The sequence below is a fragment of the Carassius carassius genome, chromosome 18 (assembly GCF_963082965.1).
Source record: "Carassius carassius chromosome 18, fCarCar2.1, whole genome shotgun sequence".
In the NCBI taxonomy this organism is placed as follows: Eukaryota; Metazoa; Chordata; class Actinopteri; order Cypriniformes; family Cyprinidae; genus Carassius; species Carassius carassius.
Window position 1 is genome coordinate 29,161,704 of NC_081772.1, and position 27,647 is coordinate 29,189,350.

At 46.2% G+C, this 27,647-nt stretch overlaps 9 non-coding genes across 9 annotated transcripts; all 9 read left to right on the forward strand.

Moving 5' to 3' along the window:
- The first annotated feature begins 15 nt into the window (after positions 1 to 15).
- trnas-uga (transfer RNA serine (anticodon UGA)) lies at positions 16 to 97 on the forward strand. The gene has a single exon. It is a non-coding gene; the product is annotated as a tRNA-Ser (tRNA).
- Positions 98 to 11,879: 11,782 nt separating this feature from the next.
- On the forward strand, positions 11,880 to 11,961 carry trnas-uga (transfer RNA serine (anticodon UGA)). The gene has a single exon. It is a non-coding gene; the product is annotated as a tRNA-Ser (tRNA).
- A 1,484-nt stretch (positions 11,962 to 13,445) lies between these two features.
- On the forward strand, positions 13,446 to 13,527 carry trnas-aga (transfer RNA serine (anticodon AGA)). The gene has a single exon. It is a non-coding gene; the product is annotated as a tRNA-Ser (tRNA).
- Positions 13,528 to 13,884: 357 nt separating this feature from the next.
- On the forward strand, positions 13,885 to 13,966 carry trnas-uga (transfer RNA serine (anticodon UGA)). The gene has a single exon. It is a non-coding gene; the product is annotated as a tRNA-Ser (tRNA).
- A 1,482-nt stretch (positions 13,967 to 15,448) lies between these two features.
- On the forward strand, positions 15,449 to 15,530 carry trnas-aga (transfer RNA serine (anticodon AGA)). The gene has a single exon. It is a non-coding gene; the product is annotated as a tRNA-Ser (tRNA).
- A 9,009-nt stretch (positions 15,531 to 24,539) lies between these two features.
- On the forward strand, positions 24,540 to 24,611 carry trnah-gug (transfer RNA histidin (anticodon GUG)). Its single transcript has one exon. It is a non-coding gene; the product is annotated as a tRNA-His (tRNA).
- Positions 24,612 to 25,002: 391 nt separating this feature from the next.
- Positions 25,003 to 25,075, forward strand: trnak-uuu (transfer RNA lysine (anticodon UUU)). Its single transcript has one exon. It is a non-coding gene; the product is annotated as a tRNA-Lys (tRNA).
- A 1,232-nt stretch (positions 25,076 to 26,307) lies between these two features.
- trnas-aga (transfer RNA serine (anticodon AGA)) lies at positions 26,308 to 26,389 on the forward strand. Its single transcript has one exon. It is a non-coding gene; the product is annotated as a tRNA-Ser (tRNA).
- Positions 26,390 to 27,007: 618 nt separating this feature from the next.
- trnak-uuu (transfer RNA lysine (anticodon UUU)) lies at positions 27,008 to 27,080 on the forward strand. Its single transcript has one exon. It is a non-coding gene; the product is annotated as a tRNA-Lys (tRNA).
- The last annotated feature ends 567 nt before the right edge of the window (positions 27,081 to 27,647 follow it).

A 27,647-nucleotide genomic window follows, 5' to 3' on the forward strand; every position in this document is an offset into this window, starting at 1 on the left:
TTTCTAACATTAGGCGTAGTCGTGGCCGAGAGGTAAAGGCGATGGACTTGAAATCCATTGGGGTCTCCCCGTGCAGGTTCGAACCCTGCCGACTACGGGAGGGCTTTGCAGTATTGCTTTAGCTTTCTGTGACGGTAATTGTGCCTTCAATGGTCCTTCGCTCTCTGTGCCATAACTGCTTCTAGCTTTCATCCTCGTGACACCTGCGTCTCTTCTGGGCAGCTTGTTGTAAAACTGCTGCTTTATAAAAGGTGAGAAGCCAGTGCTCCACAAGAGCCCGGATAGCTCAGGCGGTGGACAGAGGTGGGTAGAGTACCCAAAAACTGTACTCAAGTAAAAGTACTTCTAGAAATATTTACTCAAGTAAAAGTATAAGTACTAGTCTTGAATAGTTACTTGAGTAAGAGTAAAAGAGTATCGGATAAAAAATCTACTCAAGTAGTTAGTTACTAGTTACTTTGGGTCATATATACTGAGCCTATTTTTATTTAGATATATAGATAAAATATATGTAATGTATGTGTGTGTGTATAAATGTATATATTTCATCATCCTTTACTCCAATTTATGTAATTTATTATAAAAGCTTGTCTGTTTACTTAAGTAACAGATATAGGTGTCATGCCATAACATGTTTTTAATACGACTGACTTTATATTAAATGTGAATTTAACATTGAAAGTTAATGTGATTTAAATATTGCTACTAATCTTTCATTGTTCAGAAAGAGAGCAAATAACATTTACATTATTAAAGATAATTTTCACTGACAGTCTAGATTTCAATCACTCTCAGAAACTCCCATTAAAATCACTGAAACTGTTAACACTGTGAAATCAATATCTTAATTAAAGATTCGTACACACATCTGCACTTTGTTGTTCCTGCGAGAGAATTCGCCAGAAATAGGTATTCAGTCAGTGAGCGAGTGAAGGAAGCACCGGCATTTTAGCGATGACTCATCTGAACACCTCTGATTGGCCAATGCTTTAATAAGCTCAAAAGAATCATGTGTGATTTTTTATAATGCGCAGCGCGGTATAAACGCATCTATCTCTGGCTCAGCGCCAGCAAGCAATCACAGATCTGAATTTAGCAGCTGACTTGCACCAGTGTGATTGTATTAAAATTAATAAAATCTTAATCGGCTATTTTTTGTCTTTTGGAAGCTGCATTCAACTTGACTCCCCTCTGTTATAAGCCACACACGTTCAACAAACTAATGTCACAGTGTTATCGTGTACTGTAATCGAATGTAGCCCAAGTTATTACCTGTTAAACAGTAGACAGCACACGCGGTGTTCATCTAATAAGGATCTCCATCGCTAGCAAATAATAACCTTTGCAGATTTCAATTCAGTGCAGTTCCAGCCACGTTTTCAACGCTCTTTCTGTTCTTAAACGTTACAACTCCGAGTGAACCACTTCAGATGCTCAGCGCGTGCGGCAGGGAACTGAACGACTCATTCAAACTGATTCATGAACCAATTCACTCGTTTGCCAATTGGTTTGATCAAGCCTTTGAACAGTATTGACTCAAAAGAATGAATCATTCGCGAATGGGCATCGCTCATTGCCCAGAGAAAAGTAGACGGCGCGTTTGGAACAAACTGAAGCATTTATAACATTTATTGCATTAAGATAAAGTAACGAGAGGAGCGTCGCCCACAGTAACGAAGTAAAAGTACAGATTTTCCCCCAAAAATTTACTCAAGTAAGAGTATAAAGTACCCATCTTTAAATATACTCCGAAAAGTATTCGTTACCCCAAAAAATTACTCAAGTAAATGTAAGGAAGTAAATGTAACTCGTTACTACCCACCTCTGGCGGTGGAGCATCAGACTTTTAATCTGAGGGTCCAGGGTTCAAGTCCCTGTTTGGGCGAAGGTCTCTCTGCTTTTGGCGGAGTCACCTTGCTATCACTACGGTCCATCTCTTCTTCTGAATCTGTACTGGAGTGGTGTTCCTTCCTGCTCCAGGGTATCAGTGCACCTCCCTTGTTCGGCACACCTGATTCTGATGGTCAGCTCGTTAGGAAAGCGCGCTCACAGAGTGAGTAGAATAAGACAGACCTCCGAATTGTGCAGTGCTGTCGGTCCCCAGGCCCAGCACTGAAAAACCCCATTACATGGTGTAACCCAGCTGAAATGTTAAAACACATTTAATAAATAGTTCATGTTGATTAAAAAAACATGTTAAAAGAATATAAAGTTAAGAGGTGGTTAAAAATCTGATGTTTTCATTGTGTTTAAAAAGTGGGCGGATTCATGTTAAATTGTGTTTGTAAAAAAGAACGTTAGTTTATTTCATAATGTAAAAGCCAAAAAAAAAAAAGATTTTCTTTTAGAGGAAGAATAATTCTGTTAAAACCAGGTTGTTTTGTCATGTGACCTTACGTCTGTGAGGGGAGGGGGACGAACACAGAAAGAGATAAGGATGGAAGGAGAGACGCATGTGAGAAAAAAAGTGGATTAAACAGTTCGTTTGTGCATTGAACAGCTTGTTATGCTGAACTTCTGATAGCTTGTACTTTTGATGGTCAGCCTGATAATCTTGTAAGTGACAAGTGATAGTTGTGAGCGACAGTTAATTTTAGCATAAAGTTTATTACTGTTGATACCATGCAGACTGCCGTGCTGGCTAAGCACGGGCTAAAGGCTAAGAGAAACGTGATCGGACTGTGTGGATGCAGCTGTTAGCTAACGCAGCTAGCCATGTAGCTGTTCGTCAGTTCCCGACCAGGAAACGAGAGGACGTGAACCAGATAGCACTCTGAGCTACCAGGGATGCTCAGAGTTCCTCTGGCAACGTTGGATAATCATCAGAGATCGTGTGGATATCGGTGTGGACACCTGTGTGCACTTCCATTCTCATCTGGACTGAGGTGAACTGACTGGAACATTGTGCTTGGAAAAGGTATCTGTTTCTTTTTGTTTTAACTCAATGAACCTGTAATTTTTGGGTTCCAATGATCCCGAGCCACGACTCAGGCCTGCAACGTTTGTTTTTCTAATAAGGGGTGCCGGCTTTTATTATTTTTATAAAAGTGAAACATTGTGTGAAATATTTTATTCCTGAAGAAAACACTGTTTTTTGAATTGTATACTGTATACTGGTCATTGTATACTGGTGTTTGCATTTTAGCCTAAGGGCACAGACATTTCATTTAGTTTATACTGTATTTATTTACAATTATTTTATTTAATTAAAGTGAAAACTTGTTATTTTTACACCAAGGTTTCTGTTGTGAGTTTGAGTAGAATGTGCCATTTATTCAGTTATTTACCATAGTTTAGGTATTTGTCTTAGTCCAAGTTTAAGTTTAAGGCATTTTAGTGACCCATATATTTAATCCAGAATATCACACACATACGAGAGTATATATGAAACAAACCTAGGGCCCATCCTTTTATGAGCAGGATAGGAAGGGTTACATAAAATGGAGGCACCGCTGGGATTGGGTTGATTTGTGATTAGTATTGGGGTTTTAACAGTCAGTGCAGATAATTAAAAAAATAATAATCTGTTAAACCACAAAGCAAAATGGCAGACAGAGCACAGCTCATTTCTGAGCTGAAGAGGTGGTGCAGAGGAGAAGGGCTGGATGAGGCTCATGGACTGATGGTGATAGTCCCACCTGATGTTGAAATAGCCCATATTGAAGAAGTTGTTCAAACCATTAAGTGCTTGGGACGTGTGCGTGTCAGAGGCAGGATGTTTGATACTACTTTGAGCAGCCTGATGGTTCTCTGTGAAACTAAGGAGAACCTCACCACTGTAAGCATTCCCCCTGAAGTGATGTATCCTGAGAGTGGAGAAACTTGGCCCCTGGTCACCATAGCTAGCAACCCAGCCCCTGAAGAGTTTGGTACCAAACTGAAAGTGCTGTTAGAGACTGAGGGAAAGACTATGGATGATCTTAAGGCCCTGCTCTCTAGCCCTCAACCACCCAATAACTCTACTGAATCCATCTTAAAGGCGGTGGGAGATCTGTTGGAGAAAACCAGTAAACCTCCTGCTGAAGGTGGGTACCGTCGTCTACTCATTTTCTCAGGACTTCTGCCAGTTCCACCTGGGGAGGAGCAGTTTGATCACTGGCTTGAGCAGGCATGGCTCATGGTGGAGGAGAGCGAATGCATGGAGAGAGAGAAAAGGCGCAGGCTGATGGAATGTTTAAGAGGACCAGCACTAGAAGTAGTTAAGGCTGTAAGAGACTCTCATCCTGATTCAAGTCCAGCTGAATATCTGGAGGCCTTGGAGAGTGCCTTTGGAACTGCTGAGTCTGGAGATGATCTGTATTTTGCTTTTCGACAGATGTACCAGCAACCAGGGGAGAAGTTGTCTGATTTCCTTAGACGCCTGGAGCGGTCTCTGTCTAAAGTTGTTCAGAGAAAAGGCGTTTTGCCCAGCAACAAGGACAAAGCCCGTTTGTCTCAACTACTGAAAGGCGCTGTCGCCTCTGACCTGATGCTAATTCAGTTAAGATTAAGGGAGAGGAAGGATAACCCACCAACTTTTCTACAACTGCTGTGTGAAATTCGTCATGAAGAGGAGTATGAAACATCCAGGATGAAACTCAACAATTCAGTGAATCCAGTGCGCTCAAAGAACATAGCTGATGCTAAACAGGCAGAGATCCAAAGTTTAAAAGCTGAGGTAAAAGAGCTCATTTCAATGGTGGCTGCTCTGGCCCCCAAACCTACTGAAGCTAGAGCAGAACTCTCCAATCCCTCGCCTGTGACCCCTTCACTCTCAGGTGAACCAAGCCAAGACTCCGGGTTAGTGGCTCTAAAGAAGCAATTCAAGAGACTGCAGCAAAAGCTGCATAGGAAAGAGAACACATATGAGCCCTCTGTCAGAAACCCTTCCGTCTCAGCGGTGGAAGCTGGTTCCCGAATCCCCACCAGACCCTCGAGACCCTCCGATGAGCAGTTTTGCTACCGGTGTGGGGAGAATGGTCACTTTGTTGCAAAGTGCCACAACCCAGAAAAACAAAACAAAGTCATAAGGAAGCTGATACGAGCCCTAAAAATTGTGAAAGAAAACCAGCCTGTTACCGACCCCACACCTTCTGAAGTAGACTGTGATGTAAAAAGAAGTGTTGTAAACAGGCCAGTCACAGCGGTAATTCCAGAAGGTTGGATCGGGCCCCCCAGTTTGGTAAAGTTGAAAGTAAAAGGACATCCCTGTAATGCTCTCATGGATAGTGGCTCTCAGGTCACTATTATTTTTGAGTCATGGTACAAAAAGCACCTCGCAGATGTCCCCGTGCATCCTGTTTCTGGTCTGGCCATCTGGGGTTTGAGTGAATCCAACAGCAGCTATCCTTACCGTGGCTACAGTTTGGTAGATCTGGAATACCCTCCAGATGTTACTGGAATCAGTGAGGTTGTAACAGTTCTTGCTCTCATTTGCCCCAGTCCTAGGTCTGAAGAGCAGACACCAGTCATAATAGGGACAAATACCTGTCATGTGAGAAATCTGGTCAAGCGCTGCAGTGAAAAGGGTCTTGACATCACCAAAACTCTTGGCATACAAGTTCATTGCGAAAACATGCCTAAACCCCCAACTTTAGTTTCACCTACCGTCGATGATGATGATGTTGGTTGGGTTACATGGCAAGGTCCAGGTTCCCTTACACTTCCCCCTGGGCAAGACTTACAGGTCAGCTGTAAAGTTGAGTTTATGCAAAAAGTTGATAAAGAGATCCTGATGGTAGACACATCCCCTTCAGCACCACTTCCAGCTAGTGTGCTATTGCAGCCCATGGTTGTGCCTGGCAATGCAGTAAATGTTAACAACTTCCAGATGCTAGTCCAAAATCAGTCCCTTAGGGAGACGGTTATACCAGAGGGCACTGTCATAGGGCACATGTATCTTACTGAGAGTGTCACTACTGTCTCTTTCCAAAAGACAACCGCAACAGACTTTGACAAAACCCTGATCAACTTTGGAGACTCCCCTGTAACAGAGGAATGGAAAGAGCGACTCTGGCAGAAGCTTTCCCAACGATCACATGTGTTCTCCATGGAGGAATGGGAGGTTGGAGAAGCTTAAGGGGTAGAGCACACCATCCGTCTGTCTGATTCCCGACCATTCCGGCAACGGTCCAGACGTTTGACTCCTGCTGACATTGATTATGTAAGGAAAAATCTTCAAGAGCTCACGCATGCAGGCATCATCAAAGAGTCTCGCAGCCCTTACGCATCACCAATAGTCATCGTCAGAAAGAAAAATGGTTCCATACGTATGTGTATTGACTACAGGTTACTAAATAGTCGTACAATACAGGATCAGTACACCACCCCTTGCATCGATGATGCATTAGACTCTTTGTCTGGCAGCAAATGGTTCTCTGTGTTGGACTTGAGAAGTGGATATTACCAGATTCCTATGGCCGAAGAAGACAAGGAAAAAACGGCGTTCATTTGCCCGCTGGGGTTCTTCCAGTTCGAGAGAATGCCCCAGGGAATAACAGGAGCCCCAGCTACTTTCCAAAGGCTAATGGAAAAGACTGTGGGTGACATGAACCTTCTACAGGTTCTTGTTTACTTGGATGACATTATCGTCTTTGGGAAGTCATTAGAAGAACATGAGGAGAGGCTACTTAAGGTGCTCGACAGACTCGGAGAGGCTGGGCTGAAGCTTTCTCTGGATAAGTGTCAATTTTGCCAGCCAAAAGTAAAGTACTTCGGGCACATTGTGTCATCTGAAGGCATCTCACCAGATCCTGCAAAGATCGAAGCAGTTACCAACTGGCCCAAGCCGACTGACCTGAAGACCCTGAGATCTTTTTTGGGGTTTTGCGGGTATTATAGGCGATTCATAGCCAACTATGCTTCCATAGTTAGACCCTTAACAGAGCTAACCAAAGGCTATGCTCCGACACAAAAGAGTAAAAAGCAAAACAAAGATCCCTCCAAGAGCTATCTGAAAGAATCTGAGCCATTTGATCAAAGGTGGGATCAGTCCTGAACCGATGCTTTCCATCGGATCATCTACTGTCTAACACATGCTCCGGTGCTACCATTTGCCGACCCAGAGAAGCCATACATCCTTCATGTAGATGCCAGCTTAAAGGGAGTTGGCGCAGTTCTTTATCAGCAGCATTCAGAGGGTTTGAGACCAGTGGCTTTTGCAAGTAGAAAGCTGAGTCAGTCAGAGAAACGTTATCCAATTCACCAGCTGGAGTTTTTGTCACTCAAATGGGCTGTCGTGGATCATTTTCAGGATTACCTGTATGGAGCCCGGTTTACGGTACGGACCGACAATAATCCCTTGACATATGTGCTCTCAACTGCTAAGCTGAATGCAGTGGGACACAGATGGCTTGCTGCTTTATCGACTTATGACTTTGATGTGCAGTACAGACCAGGCAAGCACAAACATAGATGCCGATCTTCTTTCCCGACATTTTCCGGATGATGATTCCCACCTAGATTGGGAAACCATATCACAGGATGGGGTGAAGTCGATCTGTCAAAGAGTCAGCTTACCTACTTCAGTCCGCTATGTGGATCAGCTCGGAGCTCCCCCAGAATGCATTCCAAACATCTATTCATTCCCCATGCACATGGAGCTTGAGGCTTTGAAACACATAACCAAAGATGAGCTAGTACATGCACAAAAAGAAGATCCAGTCATTGGATCTGCACTACAGGCTGTCCAGCATCATAAATGGCCAGAACATGTTGAGAATGATCCAGAGTTTTCCCAACTGAAAGGAGAGAAAGACAAACTAACTCTGAATGCTGGTCTTCTATATCGCCAGTCTAAATTGCCTTCAGAGGAGAACGTCAATCAGCTCATTTTGCCGACCAAGTATCGAGACACTGTTCTAAGGGCCCTACATGATGATTTGGGACATCTCGGAATCGAAAGAATAACTGACCTGCTGAGACAGAGATTCTTCTGGCCAAAGATAGCCAAAGATGTTGAGCAGTATATTAAAAACTGTGGAGAATGTATTACACGCAAGTCCCTTAATCAAAGAACAGCTCCCTTACACCAGATTACCAGCAGGGGACCAATGGATCTTGTATGTATAGATTTCCTCTCCATGGAAGTAGACTCAAAAGGAATGAGCAGTGTATTGGTCGTAACTGATCACTTTACACGCTATGCACAAGCTTTCCCCACTAAGAACCAGAAAGCTCAAACAGTGGCCACGATCTTAGTTGACAAGTTCTTTTTGCATTATGGGCTACCAACTAGGATCCATTCTGATCAGGGGCGGGATTTTGAGAGTAGATTGATCCAAGATCTGTTAAAGATGATGGGGATTCGTAAGTCGCGTACTACTCCCTACCACCCGCAGGGGGATCCGCAGCCTGAAAGGTTCAACAGGACCTTGCTTTCTATGTTAGGAACGCTAACACCTGACAAGAAGCGTCAGTGGAGCCAACATGTACCACACTTGGTCCACGCCTACAACAGCACTAAATGTGATTCAACAGGATATTCACCTTATTACTTAATGTTTGGCCGGGAAGCCAAGCTTCCGGTGGACTTGTGCTTTGGAACGGGTGTGGATGGGAAAGTAGACAGTCATTCCCGCTATGTGGCAAAGTAAAAAAAGAGGACTTGAAAAAAGCTTATCGGCTGGCATCAGAAATGGCTAATAGATCTCATCAAAGGAACAAGAAGTCCTACGACAAAAGAGTTAGTTTCCAGTCCTTAGACGTCGGTGACAGAGTGTTACTCAGGAACCTGGGGCTGAAAGGCAAACACAAGCTGCAAACAAGGTGGAATCCTATGCCTTACCTGGTTGTTGGAAAAATGCCAAATCTTCCTGTATATAAGCTCAGGCCTGAGAATGGGAAGGGAAGTGTTAAAACGCTTCACAGAGACCACATTCTGCCAATAGGACAGCTAGTGAGACTTCCAAAAGCAGAGGTGGATCATGACTCATGTGTCAGGGCAAGAACAAGAACTGAGACTTCCAGAAAACAGACATTGACCTTAGCTAACACTGTCCTCCCCGAGCCACTCAGCACTGATTCTTCTTCCGACTCGGAGTACTACAGACCTACTAGGATTTGCTATAAGCTCAGAGAGACTCCCAGGACCAGACCGACTACACACCTTTCAGAGGACATGCAGGAGGATGTAGATCCCCCTCTGTCAGAAGAGAGCTCTGAAGAGGATGATAAGGTGGAGGAGGGACCCAGTCCGGATGCTGCTCCTGAAACTGATGATGAGCTGGAGGAGACTGGACAGGAGAGCTCTGAAGAGCCAGAAGTTGAACCAAATGAAAGTCAAGATGACAGTGCTCTTAAGTCTGCAGACGTAGATGTTAGCGTAGATGCTAGTCAAACACCAGAGCCATTGATTAATAAAGCTGAAACACGCTCGAAAAGACCCATCAAACCAGTAGTAAGACTAACCTATGATGAGCCTGGTAAAGCTAGAGATCAGCCAATCACTATCATACACAGAGGTGTGGTTATTAAGATTGGAAAGAATTAAACTTAGATAAGCTGTTGTTATATTTACCTTTATCCTAAAGTAGAGTTTGAGTGGTTGTTGTCTGTTGAGGACACCAGACTATTAGAAGGGGGAGGGTGTAACCCAGCTGAAATGTTAAAACACATTTAAATAAATAGTTCATGTTGATTAAAAAAACATGTTAAAAGAATATAAAGGTAAGAGGTGGTTAAAAATCTGATGTTTTCATTGTATTTTAAAAGTGGGCGAATTCATGTTAAATTGTGTTTGTAAAAGAGAACGTTAGTTTATTTCATAATGTAAAAGCCAAAAAAAGAAAACATTATTTTCTTTTAGAGGAAGAATAATTCTGTTAAAACCAGGTTGTTTTGTCATGTGACCTTACGCCTGTGAGGGGAGGGGGACGAACACAGAAAGAGATAAGGATGGAAGGAGAGACGCATGTGAGAAAAAAAAAGTGGATTAAACAGTTCGTTTGTGCATTGAACAGCTTGTTATGCTGAACTTCTGATAGCTTGTACTTTTGATGGTCAGCCTGATAATCTTGTAAGTGACAAGTGATAGTTGTGAGCGACAGTTAATTTCAGCACGAAGTATATTACTGTTGATTACATGCAGACTGCCGTGCTGGCTAAGCACGGGCTAAAGGCTAAGAGAAACGTGATCGGACTGTGTGGATGCAGCTGTTAGCTAACGCAGCTAGCCATGTAGCTGTTCGTCAGTTCCCGACCAGGAAACGAGAGGACGTGAACCAGATAGCGCTCTGAGCTACCAGGGATGCTCAGAATTCCTCTGGCAACGTTGGATAATCATCAGAGATCGTGTGGATATCGGTGTGGACACCTGTGTGCGCTTCCATTCTCATCTGGACTGAGGTGAACTGACTGGAACATTGTGCTTGGAAAAGGTATCTGTTTTTTTTTTTTGTTATAACTCAATGAACCTGTAATTTTTGGGTTCCAACGATCCCGAAACCACGACTCAGGCCTGCAACGTTTGTTTTTCTAATAAGGGGTGCCAGCTTTTATTATTTTTATAAAAGTGAAACATTGTGTGAAATATTTTATTCCTGAAGAAAACACTGTTTTTTTGAACTGTCATTGTATACTGGTGTTTGCATTTTAGCCTAAGGGCACAGACATTTCATTTAGTTTATACTGTCTTTATTTACAATTATTTTATTTAATTAAAGTGAGAACTTGTTATTTTTACACCAAGGTTTCTGTTGTGAGTTTGAGTAGAATGTGACATTTATTCAGTTATTTACCATAGTTTAGGTATTTGTCTTAGTCCAAGTTTAAGTTTAAGGCATTTTAGTGACCCATATATTTAATCCAGAATATCACACACATACAAGAGTATATATGAAACGAACCTAGGGCCCATCCTCTTATGAGCAGGATAGGAAGGGTTACAATAGGATGAGACATGGCAGCCTGATTTCTCCTCAGTGGGACGGCTGTTTTACCCACTTCCAGGGCTAGCTTACAATCTCGGCTTGCTAGGTTGCAAGTAGGTCAGGCAGCAATGTGACACACAACAGGGCAGAAGGTGGTATGCTTAATTCAAGTCCCTGTTTGGTCGAAGGTCAGTCTACTTTTTGGAGCCCTCAGCTTGCTATCACTACGGTCCATCTCTTCTGCTGACTCTGTACTAGAGCGATGTTCCTTCCTACTCCTGGGGATCAGTGCATCTCCCTTGTTCCGCACACCTGATTCTGATGGTCAGCCCTTTAGGAAAGAGTGCTCACAGAGTGAGTAGAATAAGACAGACTTCCCAATTGTGCAGTGCTGTCGGTCCGCAGGGCCAGTACTGAAAAACCCCATTACATAGGATGAGACATGGCAGTCTGATTTCTCCTCAGTGGGACCGCTGTTTTACCCGCTTGCAGGGCTAGCTTGCAATCTCCACTTGCTGACTGAGCTGGGTTGGTTGCAAGTAGGTCAGGCAGCAGTGTTGGACACAAACTGAGCAGAAATTGGTCTACTCCCGTAGTCGTGGCCGAGTGGTTAAGGCGATGGACTAGAAATCCATTGGGGTCTCCCAGCGCAGGTTCGAATGCTGCAGACTATACTGTTTGCTGAAGGCCATGAGGCAAAGCATCCATGCATTTTTCACGGTCCTTGCACTTATTTGCAAAATGTCCAGTCCCTCTTCGATGGACAAACACGCCGCTGCTGCTTCTTGTATCCGGGCTCCAGGGGTTGTCTTGGGTGAGCCAGTGGCACGCCTTGATTGTATAATGGTTAGTACTCTGTGTTATGGCCGCAGCAACCCTGGTTCGAATCCGGGTTACGGCAACCCTTTGCCTTTGAGTATACGGGAAGGTTGAAAAATTTTTACCACCTCATCTTTCTGTGTGATTTTGTTTCTGAAGCTTGGCCTGTGCAGGGCGCCACCAGACAAGGGGGCTTGCTTTCCAACATTAGGCGTAGTCGTGGCCGAGAGGTTAAGGCGATGGACTTGAAATCCATTGGGGTCTCCCCGTGCAGGTTCGAACTCTGCCGACTACGGGAGGGATTTGCAGTATTGCTTTAGCTTTCTGTGACGGTAATTGTGCCTTCTATTGTGCTTCGCTCTCTGTGCCATAACTGCTTCTAGCTTTCATCCTCGTGACACCTGCGTCTCTTCTGGCCAGCTTGTTGTAAAACTGCTGCTTTATAAAAGGTGAGAAGCCAGTGCTCCACAAGAGCCCGGATAGCTCAGTCGGTAGAGCATCAGACTTTTAATCTAAGGGTCCAGGGTTCAAGTCCCTGTTCAGGTGAAGGTCTGTCTGCTTTTGGCGGAGTCACCTTGCTATCACTACGGTCCATCTCTTCTTCTTAATCTGTACTGGAGCGTTGTTCCTTCCTGCTCCAGGGTATCAGTGCACCTCCCTTGTTTTGCACACCTGATTCTGATGGTCAGCTCGTTAGGAAAGCGCGCTCACAGAGTGAGTAGAATAAGACAGACCTCCGAATTGTGCAGTGCTGTCGGTCCCCAGGCCCAGCACTGAAAAACCCCATTACATAGGATGAGACATGGCAGCCTGATTTCTCCTCAGTGGGACTGCTGTTTTACCCGCTTCCAGGGCTAGCTTACAATCTCGGCTTGCTAGGTTGCAAGTAGGTCAGGCAGCAATGTGACACACAACAGGGCAGAAGGTGGTCTGCTTAATTCAAGTCCCTGTTTGGGCGAAGGTCAGTCTACTTTTTGGAGGCCTCAGCTTGCTATCACTACGGGTCCATCTCTTCTGCTGACTCTGTATTAGAGCGATGTTCCTTCCTTCTCCCGGGGATCAGTGCATCTCCCTTGTTCGGCACACATGATTCTGATGGTCAGCCCTTTAGGAAAGAGTGCTCACGGAGTGAGTAGAATAAGACAGACCTCCCATTTGTGCAGTGCTGTCGGTCACCAGGGTCAGTACTGAAAAACCCCATTACATAGGATGAGACATGGCAGCCTGAGTTCTCCTCAGTGGGACTGCTGTTGTAGCCGCTTCCAGGGCTAGCTTACAATCTCGGCTTGCTAGGTTTCAAGTAGGTCAGGCAGCAGTGTTACACACAACATGGCAGAAGGTTGTCTGCTTAATTCAAGTCCCTGTTTGGGCGAAGGTCAGTCTTCTTTTTGTAGGCCTCAGCTTGCTATCACTACGGTCCATCTCTTCTGCTGACTCTGTACTAGAGCGATGTTCCTTCCTGCTCCCGGGGATCAGTGCATCTCCCTTGTTCGGCACAGCTGATTCTGATGGTTAGACCTTTAGGAAAGAGTGCTCACAGAGTGAGTAGAATAAGACAGACTTCCCAATTGTGCAGTGCTGTCGGTCCCCAGGGCCAGTACTGAAAAACCCCATTACATAGGATGAAACATGGCAGCCTGATTTCTCCTCAGTGGGACCGCTGTTTTACCCGCTTGCAGGGCTAGCTTGCAATCTCCGCTTGCTGACTGAGCTGGGTTGGTTGCAAGTAGGTCAGGCAGCAGTGTTGGACACAAACTGAGCAGAAATTGGTCTACTTCCGTAGTCGTGGCCGAGTGGTTAAGGCGATGGACTAGAAATCCATTGGGGTCTCCCCGCGCAGGTTCGAATCCTGCAGACTATACTGTTTGCTGAAGGCCATGAGGCAAATCATCCATGCATTTTTCACGGTCCTCGCACTTATTTGCAAAATGTCCAGTCCCTCTTCGATGGACAAACACGCCCTGCTGCTTCTTGTATCCGGGCTCCAGGGGTTGTCTTGGGTGAGCCAGTGGCACGCCTTGTTTGTATAGTGGTTAGTACTCTGTGTTGTGGCCGCAGCAACCCTGGTTCGAATCCGGGTCACGGCAACCATTTGCCTTTGAGTATACGGGAAGGTTGAAAAAATTTTACCACCTCATCTTTCTGCGTGATTTTGTTTCTGAAGCTTGGCCTGTGCAGGGCGCCACCAGACAAGGGGGCTTGCTTTCTGACATTAGGCGTAGTCGTGGCCAAGAGGTTAAGGCGATGGACTTGAAATCCATTGGGGTCTCCCCGCGCAGGTTCGAACCCTGCCGACTACGGGAGGGCTTTGCAGTATTGCTTTAGCTTTCTGTGACGTAATTGTGCCTTCTATGGTCCTTCGCTCTCTGTGCCATAACTGTTTCTAGCTTTCATCCTCGTGACACCTGCGTCTCTTCTGGGCAGCTTGTTGTTAAACTGCTGCTTTATAAAAGGTGAGAAGCCAGTGCTCCATAAGAGCCCGGATAGCTCAGTCGGTAGAGCATCAAACTTTTAATCTGAGGGTCCAGGCTTCAAGTACCTGTTCGGGCGAAGGTCTGTCTGCTTTTGGCGGAGTCACCTTGCTATCACTACGGTCCATCTCTTCTTCTGAATCTGTACTGGAGCGGTGTTCCTTCCTACTCCAGGGTATCAGTGCACCTCCCTTGTTTGGCACACCTGATTCTGATGGTCAGCTCGTTAGGAAAGCGGGCTCACAGAGTGAGTAGAATAAGAAAGACCTCCCATTTGTGCAGTGCTGTCGGTCCCCAGGGCCAGTACTGAAAAACCCCATTACATAGGATTAGACATGGCAGCCTGATTTCTCCTCAGTGGGACTGCTGTTTTAGCTGCTTCCAGGGCTAGCTTACAATCTCCGCTTGCTATGTTGCAAGTAGGTCAGGCAGCAGTGTTACACACAACATGGCAGAAGGTGGTCTGCTTAATTCAAGTCCCTGTTTGGGCGAAGGTCAGTCTTCTTTTTGTAGGCCTCAGCTTGCTATCACTACAGTCCATCTCTTCTGCTGACTCTGTACTAGAGCGATGTTCTTTCCTGCTCCCGGGGATCAGTGCATCTCCCTTGTTCGGCACACCTGATTCTGATGATCAGCCCTTTAGGAAAGAGTGCTCACAGAGTGAGTAGAATAAGACAGACTTCCCAATTGTGCAGTGCTGTCGGTCCCCAGGGCCAGTACTGAAAAACCCCATTACATAGGATGAGACATGGCAGCCTGATTTCTCCTCAGTGGGACTGCTGTTTTAGCCGCTTCCAGGGCTAGCTTACAATCTCGGCTTGCTAGGTTGCAAGTAGGTCAGGCAGCAGTGTTACACACAACATGGCAGAAGGTGGTCTGCTTAATTCAAGTCCCTGTTTGGGCGAAGGTCAGTCTTCTTTTTGTAGGCCTCAGCATGCTATCACTACGGTCCATCTCTTCTGCTGACTCTGTACTAGAGCGATGTTCCTTCCTGCTCCCGGGGATCAGTGCATCTCCCTTGTTCGGCAAACCAGATTCTGATGGTCAGCCTTTTAGGAAAGAGTGCTCACAGAGTGAGTAGAATAAGACAGACTTCCCAATTGTGCAGTGCTGTCGGTCCCCAGGGCCAGTACTGAAAAACCCCATTACATAGGATGAGACATGGCAGCCTGATTTCTCCTCAGTGGGACCGCTGTTTTACCCGCTTGCAGGGCTAGCTTGCAATCTCCGCTTGCTGACTGAGCTGGGTTGGTTGCAAGCAGGTCAGGCAGCAGTGTTGGACACAAACTAAGCAGAAATTGGTCTATTCCTGTAGTCGTGGCTGAGTGGTTAAGGCGATGGACTAGAAATCCATTGGGGTCTCCCCGCGCAGGTTGGAATCCTGCCGACTACGCTGTTTGCTGAAGGCCATGAGGCAAAGCATCCATGCATTTTTCACGGTCCTCGCACTTATTTGCTAAATGTCCAGTCCCTCTTCGATGGACAAACACGCCGCTGCTGCTTCTTGTATCCGGGCTCCAGGGGTTGTCTTTAGGTGAGCCAGTGGCACGCCGTGATCGTATAGTGGTTAGTGCTCTGCGTTGTGGCTGCAGCAACCCCGGTTCGAATCCGGGTCACGGCAACCTTTTGCCGTTGAGTATACGGGAAGGTTGAGAATTTTTTACCACCTCATCTTTCTGCCTGATTTTGTTTCTGAAGCTTGGCCTGTGCAGGGCGCCACCAGACAAGGGCGCTTGCTTTCTAACATTAGGCGTAGTCGTGGCCGTACCTTCCAGCGATCGGACGGCTGAACACTTCCTAACACTTCCTAACAACATTTGAATACTTCCGAACAAGGTCGCAACACTTCCTAACAAAGTCAGAACGAAAGTCCGGACACATCCTAAATTAATCCGAACAGGTCCTAACGCAAATCCGAAACTTTCGAACAGATGGGGGAAAGGAGCCAATCAATTCCTACCGAGAGGAAAGAGCCAATCAGCAAGTTGACATGCCAATCTCGCCGCTGATTGGCTGAATGAGTTTCGTGATATTCCAGCTGTTTGTAACTCACTGGACATCTGCTATGCGGAGATTCAAGGTAAGCGTTATCACAATACAAATCTGTGACATCAGTGTTAACCTATTTGTTCAAACATTAATTCATGATTTGGAATAAAGATAATTCTGATCGTTCTACGCTTGCGTAGCAAGGCAAGCTAACTTAACGTGTCGCTAACTGATGCTTGTTAAGCCTTCGATTCATAACAAGTTTTTATTTTCTATATCTTTGCAAGAATTTCATTTCATCATTCAGTATTCCAAGTATCCATTCCCTATGTTATTTCAGTCATGACTAAGTGATTCTTTACTGAATGTATTTAAATCTTTTACTATTCCAGGTATTCATTAAATCTCTAGTTTTTCCCCCTTTCTTACTTTATATACAAACACAGTTTTTATAATTATACATTAAAAGCTATTTGCAATTTTTTGCAAGTAGGAACATATTTACTGCAGAAAACTATTAACCTGCCACATATTTCACCACTCAACATGTCTGCTTTTGTATACTTGATGTGAGTCTTTATATATATATATATATATATATATATATATATATATATATATATATATATATATATATACTGTATATATATATATATATACTGAATATGTGTGTGTGAGTGTGTGTGTGTGTGTGTATATATAAATATAAAACTCCAATAAACTCCTTTCTACTGTTGCTATATTAACACATATTTAACCACATTGATTTGTTCCCCATTATTGTTCAGATATGACCAAAACAGGCAAATCCTCTGCTTATTGGAACGACATCTGCCACAGGTATGCCCAGGGCTCCTTCCAGTTCAGTACAGGACAAAGGCCTGGAAGCAGAAAATGGAAGGAGGTCCTGGAGCGGATTGATGCCTGTCCCCTGCAAAGGGGGAATAAGGTGGACCTGTTTGGCAGGCACATAGTGTGCACTTGTGGGTTCCATAAGGTAGGTATATGATATAATATATCAAAGGCATGATAAGTCCCTGTATCATGTAATACACTATTTTATGCACCAACCCCTGATATATTCTCAGAATATATTCTCAGTACAGTTCTGCAGAGTAATTGGTGTAATTGTTTAACATGAATAGTAAGACCTTCTTTTGTTCCTAATAATAATTTTCTCCCAGTCAACAGATAAGGTCTTGATTGAGTCAGGGCCTAAGGTAAAGGCAGGCGGCAGCTCAGAGGAGACCGGGACATCACAGGAAGTACATGGGGTGAAATGTTCTCTGTGTAGTGTGGTTGTGGAGGCAGAGAAGTTCTCCGAGCACCTCTCTGACCACCACGTTGAAGAGAGGTGTGACAGCTGTGGGGTCAGGGTCCAGGGTGCCGTCGGACTCCTCCAACACATTGAGTCGAGCCATTATGGGGCTCTATTGGCTCCACGTGTCAGCCCTTCAAAAAATTCCACACCATCTCCTTGCCCCTCACCATCTCCATGGCTGCCTCTACCTCCACAACACTTGCCGTCTCCAATGCCAGTACCAGTGTCTCCATCCCCAGGGCCCACTCCATTCCCACACCACTCTCCAGCTCCAAAGCCCTGACCACCACCTCCACGGTGCTCTCCATCTCCACAGCCCACTCCATCCTCACATCCAGTACCCTCACTGCAGCCTACACCATCTCTGCCTCAGGCTATTACTGACTGGGAGAGCTTTCTTCCCAGTCAGTTCAAGAGAGTCCTCCAGCCAGCAGATTGGGTGTGGATTGCCAAGTGCCTCTATGAGCCCACAGGGCAGCTGAGGCAGAAGATCCAGGTGAACTGGTTTTATCCATCGATGCAGCCCAAGCCATGTCCTCCTGAGCCCGGGTGGTACTTCCGACAGAGGATGTTCTTGTGGGCACCAATGAGGATGTGGGGCATTCCTCTTAAATGCCCACAGTGTGGCCGGAAGATGCACCATTCAGGAATTTACCCGAAGGTCAGGGAGGTGATTGACATGGATAGCCGCTATTACCTTGTGGGTGGGGACTATCCACGCTGCAGTGCATGCAAGTTGCCAGTATGCCCATGGAGCCAGGACATCCTTTCACAACTGGATGTGGCACACAGGACCATGTTTCCAGCGGTGCTGACCACTCAGCTAGCCCTGGACAGGAAATGTGTGACTTTCCTCAGGCCAAGGACCAGTGGTAACAGTTCCTCCTACTTCCAGTCAGCAGTAGAGGAAGCCCACAGTGAGGAGTGGGCATGACGCACCATCCAGTACCTCTCTGATTGTGAGCATCATTTGAGAAAGGTTACCCTGGTCCAATCTGCAACGGCACCTGCCTTTTCTGCACCCGCACCCTTCAGGCCACTTCCAACGATATCCTCAGCCATTTGGACGAGATGAAGGGGGTGGTTACCTCCACCTATGGCCGAATCCTGAAGATGGATTCTACAAAGAAGGTACAATACATGAAGGTTTCAGCATGAGGTTTATTTTCAGCCAGAAAAAATTTCAACATGATGAAAAATGTTGTGTTATATACATTTGTGTTATATATATATTATAATGTACCATAACAAATCAAAGAAAATGTATAATTAAGCTTGTCAGAATGTCTTTATTTTTCCTTCTTTTTGTTTTTCAGATCACCAAAAAGCTGGCTGGTGGCATTGGGGACACGGCTGCATGGATGACCAACATTGGCAATGAGCTCGGCCAGGTTCTGAACAGTGTTCTGACAACAGCTGAAGGCGCAGGACTGGAGGAGCTGTGCCAGGGCGTCGTCAAACGCTACCAGAATGCTGGCGAGCCAGAGCCTGAGGTCATCTATGTTGACCGGGATTGCTGCAGTCAGTCAGGTGAGATTTTCAAATTACTACTTTATCAAATGTGCACTGCAATATATTTTATAAGTTAATAGTGGTGTAAAAAAGTTCCCCTTTCCCTATTGGTGATGGTAATTAATTAGTATTATTTTTACAGCCAGTGTATTAAAAACTTTAATAAATTCTATTGACTGAAAAGTATGTTTGAAATTAAATCAAATGAATGTTTTTTCTCCTCCACAGGTGCATCTTCAGTGTTAAAACTTTTTCGGCCATGGAAGTCTATTGTAAGGCTAGATATCTTCCATTTTATGAGAAGATTCAACTGTGGCCTTACTACAGAGCACCACCCTCTCTATGGTACCTTTTGTTCAAAACTTTCCTCCTGTATCTTTGAGTGGGATCAGGAGGATGTGAAAGAACTTAAGGCTGCCAAGAGAGGGGAGTGGAAGTGCAGCCATGGTGGAAAGGCTCCCACTGAGGCTCAGCTCATGGCCAGCATCAGCCCAGGTGAACTCGCGAAGCACTGTAGGCGGCGGACACGCAGGGCTGAGGAGATCCGGGCCATGATTTCAGGGCTGCTGGAATCAGTGTGGGAGCTAACTGACACTACAGGGTTTCGCCTGGTTAACCCTGACAGCATGCGCCATGTCTGGGAGATGCAACAAAAACACCTCGAGTGCATCCAGGACCCTCCACATGTAGAGTTGTACACAAAGACGGGGACACTCCAGAAGGGTGGCAAAGTCCTAAACGTGCTTAGGTGCGGCAGGGGGTCATCCTCGCTGGAGAGTTTTCACCGCCACCAGTGTGCCTTCATTCCTGGTAAATTCTGAATATTAAATTGCAGTATGTTTTGTAGATTTTTACGTTGAAAAGATCACTATTGTGTCAACAACAGAACCCTGGGTGCTACCTGGATTTGGCTTGTTTTCATGGAATTTACTATCAGTCTCATTATTATGTGTTACTGTTCTATAACTGTGTCATTAAATTTGTATGTCCTCAGTTTAAAATAATTGCTGACTAAATCTGTGCATTTTCATTCTTAGGATGGAGATGCAATGCCATGCACACACAAATGTACATGTTAGAGGGGGCCTCGAGGTGGAACATGAGCCGGGCAAAAGAAGCTGTATCTGTGGTGGGGGCCTCAACCCTAAGGACATTTGATGTCTGCACAATGTCTCATTTAAACAGCATGAGCCAACGGGTCCTTGGTCGGGCTTTGATGCCAGAATTTACCCCTCCAGGAAAACCCACTGGTAAGATATCTCACAGGAAAATGCTGAGCATTGGAGTATTTCTCTCTCTCCTGTGTTTGTTTGTTTGTGTGTGTGTCCTCTCCCCATTAACAATGTGGTACAAATTATTGCAGGGGAGCACATTGCAGTGGAGTACTTGTTGGCCCAGTCCAATAGAGGCGACCAGTTGATTGCACACCACAATGACATGCCTGAAGTCCCCCCAGAGGAGCCTGAAGAGGATAGTGAAATTGACACGACTGTGTGCCATGCAGCTGACCTTAGGGCTGATGACTCTACAGTAGCTGTCGTGCAGGCCCAGGTGACAAGTCAGGTGGGTGACACTGAACCCAAATCCCCAGATGAGGAGGACACTGAGGAAGAGGAGGATGACACTGCAAGTCCTAGCACATCAAGCCAGGTAATATTGCTATCCTGTACTATTTTTTACTTTAAAAAAAATTTATCTGGTACAGTGCAAAACGCCTATTGTCACCAATGTGTAAAGTTAAAATATATGCATGTACAATGCAAAATAATTATTACAACACCGTATATGTTTATTGGACTGTGTTTGGCATTTTTCTCAATTTCCAGAGTACACAGTGTGATTCCAGAGGTGTCTTGGGCTGGGAGGCAGTTGATGCCCTGGCAGCCTACTTGGTTGGCCTAAACCGAACGATCACTGCCTTGTCATCACAAGAGGAGGCCCACATAGTCCAGCTGTACATGGCTCTGCATGCCATGGACAAGGTACCATCAAAATATAGCCAGAGGGTTAATAAGAAGGCTTTGACAGGACCTTGGAGAGCATCCAGGAAGCAGAGTGGCTCTGCTCCAGGACAGCAGGCAGCAGAGAGGTAATTTGACTATTTGGATCGTCACTAGTTTATAACCCAGTATACAGTTCAGATTATATCATCTTTCTTTTCCATAGATTGTTCATGACTCATGGGCAGGCAGCTCAGGACCCTGAAGTCCACAGGGTCTGTGAATGTGTTTGCCTAAGGCTTTTGAAAGAGTTTCAGCAAGCACGGAACAGGCCCAGGGACACACAAGGAAAAACTCTGCCAATTCCACAATCTATTGTGGTGGTATACAGCCACTTAAAACAGCTGATGGAGGACAGCAGAGAGGTTCTAAGACAAACTAACCTAGTTCTGGTCCCGATAAACACCACTACTGTCTCCTCGTGGTGAGTCTTCTTTTATGCGATACTTTTGCACAATCACAGTAGTATATCAAGATTGTACTTATAAAGCCTTCTTGTACATGCTTTTAAAAATGATGCTACAGGAAGTAAAGACAATGGGCTTTTATTCACTTAAATTGCTAATTTAAGATGAAGAATGTTTCTCTTGCAGGCTACTAAAAAGACAGAAACGTGTAGACAGAGACATGCTTCTGCAGGGTACTGCACTGCCCAAACAAGTATATTTGGCAAAGGAGGCTCTTCCTGAAGTGGGCGAACTTCCAGCTGTTCCTGCACAGCATGGGCATGAGGCCATGGTATTTCAGGATTCAGCAAATCAGGAGGGAGAGGCCTTCATTCGTAAGCGTATCTCCAACAGGTGCCCAATGCCCACCCCTCCTCCTGGATCTTACTCTGCATTTCCCATATACCCACCAGCACCACACTTTGCATTCCCCCCTGGGTCCTACCCACCCTTTCCCAGCTACCAACCAGGTCTACCACTGCCTCATTCTACCCAATTCCATCCCCCTCCCCAATTCCAGCCACCTTCCCAATTCCAGTCCCCTCCCCAATTCCAGCCACCTTCCCAATTCCAGCCACCTCCCCAATTCCAGCCGCCTCCCCAATTCCAGCCCCCTCCCCAATTCCAGCAGCCTAATACCTTGCCATCGTAAACTTGTCCCTCTACTCAGCCCAGGCAGCGCACATGGAGAAGGCAGAAAGCTGCCCAAGAGGATGAGGAGCGAGTGGCTAGAGGTGAACCACCACGGAAACTACTAGCAAAAGATATATATCACTATATCTGCAAGCAGTGTGGGCTGGCAAAAAATAAGACAACTGGCCACACTCAGCTGAAGGGCCGGTGGTATTGTCCAGCCTCAGGCCTCTCTGTTGCACAGTGGAGGCAGAATGTACAGGGAGTTCTTTGATTTTTTTTTCATTGGTGTATATAGTAATGTATATAGTTAGGTTTTTATAAAGTTGCATATGTTGTGCTGTGTGTGTGTTGTGCTGTGAACATTTTGTTTTTAGTTGCTGTTTCCAGTGTTTAATTTGCAGTGTTTGTAAAAAAAAAAAAAGAAAGACACAACTCTTGTGGTGTAATAGTAACACATCCACCCTTTGGGTGGAAGATTCCAGGTGCAAGTCCTGGCAAGAGTGTGTGGTGTGTTTGTCAGATTATTATTATTAATTTTTTTTATTAAAAATGAAGTCAAAAACCAATCAAACACTTTACTTAAATCCTTTGTGAGTGTTCATGAAGTTTGATGGATAATTTTTTTTCCTTTTTCTTGCTTTCCCTCCTTTCTCCTTCTCTTTTCCCTTTCTTTCCCCCTTGTAGTAGTCCCTTTTGCCCTGTTTTTGGCCGAGAGGTTAAGGCGATGGACTTGAAATCCATTGGGGTCTCCCCGCGCAGGTTCGAACTCTGCCGACTACGGGAGGGATTTGCAGTATTGCTTTAGCTTTCTGTGACGGTAATTTTGCCTTCTATGGTCCTTCGCTCTCTGTGCCATAACTGCTTCTAGCTTTCATCCTCGTGACACCTGCGTCTCTTCTAGGCAGCTTGTTGTAAAACTGCTGCTTTATAAAAGGTGAGAAGCCAGCGCTCCATAAGAGCCTGGATAGCTCAGTCGGTGGAGCATCAGACTTTTAATCTGAGGGTCCAGGGTTCAAGTCCCTGTTAGGGCGAAGGTCTGTCTGCTTTTGGCGGAGTCACCTTGCCCTCACTACGGTCCATCTCTTCTTCTGAATCTGTACTGGAGCGGTGTTCCTTCCTTCTCCCGGGGATCAGTGCATCTCCCTTTTTCGGCACACATGATTCTGATGGTCAGCCCTTTAGGAAAGAGTGCTCACGGAGTGAGTAGAATAAGAAAGACCTCCCATTTGTGCAGTGCTGTCGGTCCCCAGGGCCAGTACTGAAAAACCCCATTACATAGGATTAGACATGGCAGCCTGATTTCTCCTCAGTGGGACTGCTGTTTTAGCTGCTTCCAGGGCTAGCTTACAATCTCCGCTTGCTAGGTTGCAAGTAGGTCAGGCAGCAGTGTTACACACAACATGGCAGAAGGTGGTCTGCTTAATTCAAGTCCCTGTTTGGGGGCAAAGGTCAGTCTTCTTTGTGTAGGCCTCAGCTTGCTATCACTACGGTCCATCTCTTCTGCTGACTCTGTACTAGAGCGATGTTCCTTCCTGCTCCCGGGGATCAGTGCATCTCCCTTTTTCGGCACACATGATTCTGATGGTAAGCCCTTTAGGAAAGAGTGCTCACGGAGTGAGTAGAATAAGAAAGACCTCCCATTTGTGCAGTGCTGTCGGTCCCCAGGGCCAGTACTGAAAAACCCCATTACATAGGATTAGACATGGCAGCCTGATTTCTCCTCAGTGGGACTGCTGTTTTAGCTGCTTCCAGGGCTAGCTTACAATCTCCGCTTGCTAGGTTGCAAGTAGGTCAGGCAGCAGTGTTACACACAACATGGCAGAAGGTGGTCTGCTTAATTCAAGTCCCTGTTTGGGGGCAAAGGTCAGTCTTCTTTGTGTAGGCCTCAGCTTGCTATCACTACGGTCCATCTCTTCTGCTGACTCTGTACTAGAGCGATGTTCCTTCCTGCTCCCGGGGATCAGTGCATCTCCCTTGTTCGGCAATCCTGATTCTGATGGTCAGCCCTTTAGGAAAGAGTGCTCACAGAGTGAGTAGAACAAGACAGACTTCCCAATTGTGCAGTGCTGTCGGTCCCCAGGGCCAGTACTGAAAAACCCCATTACATAGGATGAGACATGGCAGCCTGATTTCTCCTCAGTGGGACCGCTGTTTTACCCGCTTGCAGGGCTAGCTTGCAATCTCCGCTTGCTGACTGAGCTGGGTTGGTTGCAAGTAGGTCAGGCAGCATTGTTGGACACAAACTGAGCAGAAATTGGTCTACTCCCGTAGTCGTGGTTGAGTGGTTAAGGCGATGGACTAGAAATCCATTGGGGTCTTCCCGCACAGGTTAGAATCCTGCCGACTACGCTGAAGGCCATGAGGCAAAGCATCCATGCATTTTTTCACGGTCCTCGCACTTATTTGCAAAATGTCCAGTCCCTCTTCGATGGACAAACACGCCGCTGCTGCTTCTTGTATCCGGGCTCCAGGAGTTGTCTTAGGTGAGCCAGTGGCACGCCGTGATTGTATAGTGGTTAGTACTCTGTGTTGTGGCCGCAGCAACCCTGGTTCGAATCCGGGTCACGGCAACCCTTTGCCGTTGAGTATACGGGAAGGTTGAAAATTTTTTACCACCTCATCTTTCTGCGTGATTTTGTTTCTGAAGCTTGGCCTGTGCAGGGCGCCACCAGACAAGGGCGTTTGCTTTCTAACATTAGCCGTAGTCGTGGCCGAGAGGTTAAGGCGATGGACTTGAAATACATTGGGGTCTCCCCGCGCAGGTTCGAACTCTGCCGACTACGGGAGGGATTTGTAGTACTGCTTTAGCTTTCTGTGACGGTAATTTTGCCTTCTATGGTCCTTCGCTCTCTGTGCCATAACTGCTTCTAGCTTTCATCCTCGTGACACCTGGGTCTCTTCTAGGCAGCTTGTTGTAAAACTGCTGCTTTATAAAATGTGAGAAGACAGTGCTCCACAAGAGCCCGGATAGCTCAGTCGGTAGAGCATCAGACTTTTAATCTGAGGGTCCAGGGTTCAAGTCCCTGTTCGAGCGAAGGTCTGTCTGCTTTTGGCGGAGTCAACCTGCTATCACTACGGTCCATCTCTTCTTCTGAATCTGTACTGGAGCGGTGTTCCTTCCTGTTCCAGGGTATCAGTGCACCGCCCTTGTTTGGCACACCTGATTCTGATGGTCAGCTCGTTAGGAAAGCGGGCTCACAGAGTGAGTAGAATAAGACAGACCTCCGAATTGTGCAGTGCTGTCGGTCCCCAGGCCCAGTACTGAAAACCCCAATACATAGGATGAGACATGGCAGCCTGATTTCTCCTCAGTGGGACTGCTGTTTTACCCGCTTCCAGGGCTAGCTTACAATCTCGGCTTGCTAGGTTGCAAGTAGGTCAGGCAGCAATGTGACACACAACAGGGCAGAAGGTGGTCTGCTTAATTCAAGTCCCTGTTTGGGCGAAGGTCAGTCTACTTTTTGGAGGCCTCAGCTTGCTATCACTACGGGTCCATCTCTTCTGCTGACTCTATATTAGAGCGATGTTCCTTCCTTCTCCAGGGGGTCAGTGCATCTCCCTTGTTCATCACACATGATTCTGATGGTCAGCCCTTTAGGAAAGAGTGCTCACGGAGTGAGTAGAATTAGACAGACCTCCCATTTGTGCAGTGCTGTCGGTCCCCAGGGCCAGTACTGAAAAACCCCATTACATAGGATGAGACATGGCAGCCTGATTTCTCCTCAGTGGGACTGCTGTTTTAGCCGCTTCCAGGGCTAGCTTACAATCTCGGCTTGCTAGGTTGCAAGTAGGTCAAGCAGCAGTGTTACACACAACATGGCAGAAGGTGGTCTGCTTAATTCAAGTCCCTGTTTGGGCGAAGGTCAGTCTTCTTTTTGTAGGCCTCAGCTTGCTATCACTACGGTCCATCTCTTCTGCTGACTCTGTACTAGAGCGATGTTCCTTCCTGCTCCCGGGGATCAGTGCATCTCCCTTGTTCGGCAAACCTGATTCTGATGGTCATCCATTTAGGAAAGAGTGCTCAAAGAGTGAGTAGAATAAGACAGACTTCCCAATTGTGCAGTGCTGTCGGTCCCCAGGGCCAGTACTGAAAAACCCCATTACATAGGATGAGACATGGCAGCCTGATTTCTCCTCAGTGGGACCGCTGTTTTACCCGCTTGCAGGGCTAGCTTGCAATCTCCGCTTGCTGACTGAGCTGGGTTGGTTGCAAGTAGGTCAGCCAGCAGTGTTGGACACAAACTGAGCAGAAATTGGTCTACTTCCGTAGTCGTGGACGAGTGGTTAAGGCAATGGACTAGAAATCCATTGGGGTCTCCCCGCGCAGGTTTGAATCCTGCCGACTACGTAGTTTGCTGAAGGCCATGAGGCAAAGCATCCATGCATTTTTCACGGTCCTCGCACTTATTTGCGAAATGTCCAGTCCCTCTTCGATGGACAAACACGCCGCTGCTGCTTCTTGTATCCGGGCTCCAGGTGTTGTCTTGGGTGAGCCAGTGGCATGCCGTGATCGTATAGTGGTTAGTACTCTGCGTTGTGGCCACAGCAACCCCAGTTTGAATCCGGGTCACGGCAACCCTTTGCCGTTGAGTATACGGGAAGGTTGAAAAATTTTTACCACCTCATCTTTCTGCGTGATTTTGTTTCTGAAGCTTGGCCTGTGCAGGGCGCCACCAGACAAGGGCGCTTGCTTTTTAACATTAGGCGTAGTCGTGGCCGAGAGGTTAAGGCGATGGACTTGAAATCCATTGGGGTCTCCCCGCGCAGGTTCGAACTCTGCCGACTAGGGGAGGGATTTGCAGTATTGCTTTAGCTTTCTGTGAAGGTAATTGTGCCTTCTATTGTCTTTCGCTCTCTGTGCCATAACTGCTTCTAGCTTTCATCCTCGTGACACCTGCGTCTCTTCTGGGCAGCTTGTTGTAAAACTGCTGCTTTATAAAAGGTGAGAAGCCAGTTCTCCACAAGAGCCCGGATAGCTCAGTCGGTAGAGCATCAGACTTTTAATCTGAGGGTCCAGGGTTCAAGTCCCTGTTTGGGTGAAGGTCTGTCTGCTTTTAGCGGAGTCACCTTGCTATCACTACGGTCCATCTCTTCTTCTGAATCTGTACCGGAGCGGTGTTCCTTCCTGCTCCAGGGTATCAGTGCACCTCCCTTGTTTGGCACACCTGATTCTGATGGTCAGCTCGTTAGGAAAGCGCGCTCACAGAGTGAGCTGAATAAGACAGACCTCCGAATTGTGCAGTGCTGTCGGTCCCCAGGCCCAGCACTGAAAAACGTCATTACATAGGATGAGACATGGCAGCCTGATTTCTCTTAGAGCGATGTTCCTTCCTTCTCCAGGGGGTCAGTGCATCTTCCTTGTTCGGCACACATGATTCTGATGGTCAGCCCTTTAGGAAAGAGTGCTCACGGAGTGAGTAGAATAAGACAGACCTCCCATTTGTGCAGTGCTGTCGGTCCCCAGGGCCAGTACTGAAAAACCCCATTACATAGGATGAGACATGGCAGCCTGATTTCTCCTCAGTGGGACTGCTCTTTTAGCCACTTCAAGGGCTAGCTTACAATCTCGGCTTGCTAGGTTGCAAGTAGGCCAGGCAGCAGTGTTA